The sequence below is a fragment of the Belonocnema kinseyi genome, chromosome 10 (assembly GCF_010883055.1).
Source record: "Belonocnema kinseyi isolate 2016_QV_RU_SX_M_011 chromosome 10, B_treatae_v1, whole genome shotgun sequence".
NCBI lineage: Eukaryota > Metazoa > Arthropoda > Insecta > Hymenoptera > Cynipidae > Belonocnema > Belonocnema kinseyi.
In genome coordinates this window covers 60,786,874-60,789,656 of record NC_046666.1, presented here as the reverse complement: position 1 = coordinate 60,789,656, position 2,783 = coordinate 60,786,874, and positions in this window count along the sequence as shown.

Sequence of the window (2,783 nt, the reverse complement as noted above, 5' to 3'; positions counted from 1 at the left end):
GTTGGTAATCCTGGTCTATAAGTTTGTGGATTAACTACTGTTGGGTAGGCGAACATATTCCCAGAATTTAGAGACAATCGAAAAACATTACTTTTTGAGTTGTGGCAGTTGAGGAATAATGCCCCATATATTAGTCAACTTCACGTCTACACCTGTGCCTAAAATCTTTAGACTCGGTTTAAAAAAAGTCACCGCTACAAATACAGATAAACTATTTGAAGTTCAGTCAATCGTTTTTTGAGGAACGTGTTAAATTTTGGAATTTACAAAAAATTTGTGAGCGAAATTTTTGTTGGCACGTTTCAGAATTGCAAAAAAAAACTACTGTAGGACCGAACAGAAGTCTCCCCCCCCCCTCCTCCCTCTCCGTGTGGCCCCACTGTCTCACACTGTTTTTTTCAAAACTATGTATCGACATTAAAAATACTGGTAATGGTAATTACGTTTTTAATACGGTGTACACACTTTGTGTAATCCGGATATAAAAGTGTGTAGTCCGAAATCAAAAAGTGTGCAGTGCAAAAATTAAGTTTTTATCTTGAAATTAATTTTCCAAGCGAAATTTCGAATTGTCCAACGTAATCTTGTAAAAGTATTCAAAATAAAATTGAATTATTCCTTAATTTTAAACTATTATTCAACAATTTTATTAGAAAGTCGTCGTTTTTTGATGAAAATCCTTTTTTTCTAAATAAAAATTCAACTGTTTTAGTAAAAAGTTCAGCCGAGTCCGTCTTTGATAAACTTCTTAAGGTTCCCAAAATGAATTTTAAGCTCATTAAGCAGGTATTTTCAACCAAAATAAAAAAATTTAGAGCATTTTCAAAATTTTCAGAATTCTCTTTATAAATTTTGGAAATTTTTGTCCACGTTTCTTATAGATGGGCAGAATACTCGCAACTTCTCTTAATAAAATTTTCAATTTCGATGAAGATTAGAAAAGTTATATACTTTTCAAAACTTTAAAAATGTTTAGAAAAATAGAAAAAAATATTTTTCTAAAAGGTTAGGAAATTTCATTTAAATTAGTTACTAGATATAAAATATGCTCAAAAACTATGCTAGTTAAATTTTTCGATTAAACATAAATTCAAAAAGTTAGAGCTCTTTCAAAATTCGAATAAAAATTTCTTATGAGTTTCAGAAATTTTTGTCAAATCTTCTGGTACACGTCAAAAATACTTGAAAATTATTTTATGGACATTTTTGAATTCGATAAAAATTCAAAAAGTTATATATTTTTCAACATTTTGGAAATTTTAAAAAAAGGAAAAAAATTTTTTTTAATAGATTGAGAAATATCAATCCAAATTTCTACTAGATATAAAATATATGTTTTTCGAAACTATTATCATGAAATTTCTTATCAGAAAAAAGTTCCAAAAGTTGGATCATTTTCTAAAATATGAAAGTTTGGTTTTTAAGAGATCCATAAGTTTAAAGCGTTGTTTTTAGTAGATTTTAGCAGAATTTACCAATTATTGCGATTAATTTTTTCAATTGGACACAAAGTATCGAGCGCGAGTTTCATAATGAGAATGTAATCATCAAAGCCGTAGGTGCTTTGAGAATCTACTTTAAAAACAAATCGAAAAATATTGCAGTTACAATTTATGGCTGTAATGCTTCAGAAGTTTAAATCACAGTTTTCGATTTAAGTTATTGTATTTACGATATTTGAAAAAATGTAGTTAAAGTGTACGCATTAAACGTACGAAGCCGAGCGCAAAGCGCGTGATTTTACCCGCGCGCCCCAGGCGCGCTCAAATTTGGCGCGATGCGCCGCGCGCAATGACGATGTGCCCGCGCAGCGGATATATTTTTTACTGGAAAATGTTAAGAATATAAAGCGATACAAATTGAAAATAAAACAGTACCCACACGAAATGACAAATCTGGAAAAGAAATAATTAATCACACTTATAAGTATTTCAATTTACTAATTGATGATAGTATTAAAAAAAAGAAAATATTCTTTATTATGAAAACGATTATAAACCTACAAAAATGTTGTATGTAACCCTAATTTTATTTTTTTGGATTTATATACATCGCCACTGAGAAAAAGGGGATCGTGGCAACAGGATGGTTCTTCACGCAAATGGAATTTCCTTTTAAACTATTTGTGGAAAAAAATATATTCACGTCGTTACAAAACAGGCAAGAGGATGATGGTTTGATTTCAGAACCAGTTTTTCCCTGAGTGCCGCGAAGGTATTTTTAACGATCTAAGTATATAAAAATTTGAAAAATAAATTCTTCAGATTCAGGAAACATTGAACAATAAATAATAATAGTTAAGAATATAAAATTTCGGATAAAAAATGGTTTCTTCTTGTCTACAAGTAAAAATACATCTCCCCATATTTTCCCTATTTTTCGTGAAAAAAATTAACCTATTTCCCCTTTTTGAGCTCCTTTACCGCTGTGATCCCTGTATTACACAAAACTTACAAAAGGAGTTTTGGTTTTGAAATTTATTTATGTGGAAAAGGCCTTGTTTATCATCTATTTTAATCATTTTATAGTGATAAGAGTTAGGTCATTAATCCAGGAAGTGAAAAATTTAAATTTTCATTAATCATTAGTACCAGATACTTTAATTTAGTAATTGGAATTTTATGATTGGTATATCCTCTGAATTATTTGTTTAACAAACAGAATTTTCTGGGTGTAAATATTCAAGTAAACATATTTTCATTGGATTTTTTAATTCCAAATCAGGGTTTGCTTCCTGGATCGTAAGTCATGTTTCATCCTTTCACTGGAACGTTGATTGATCT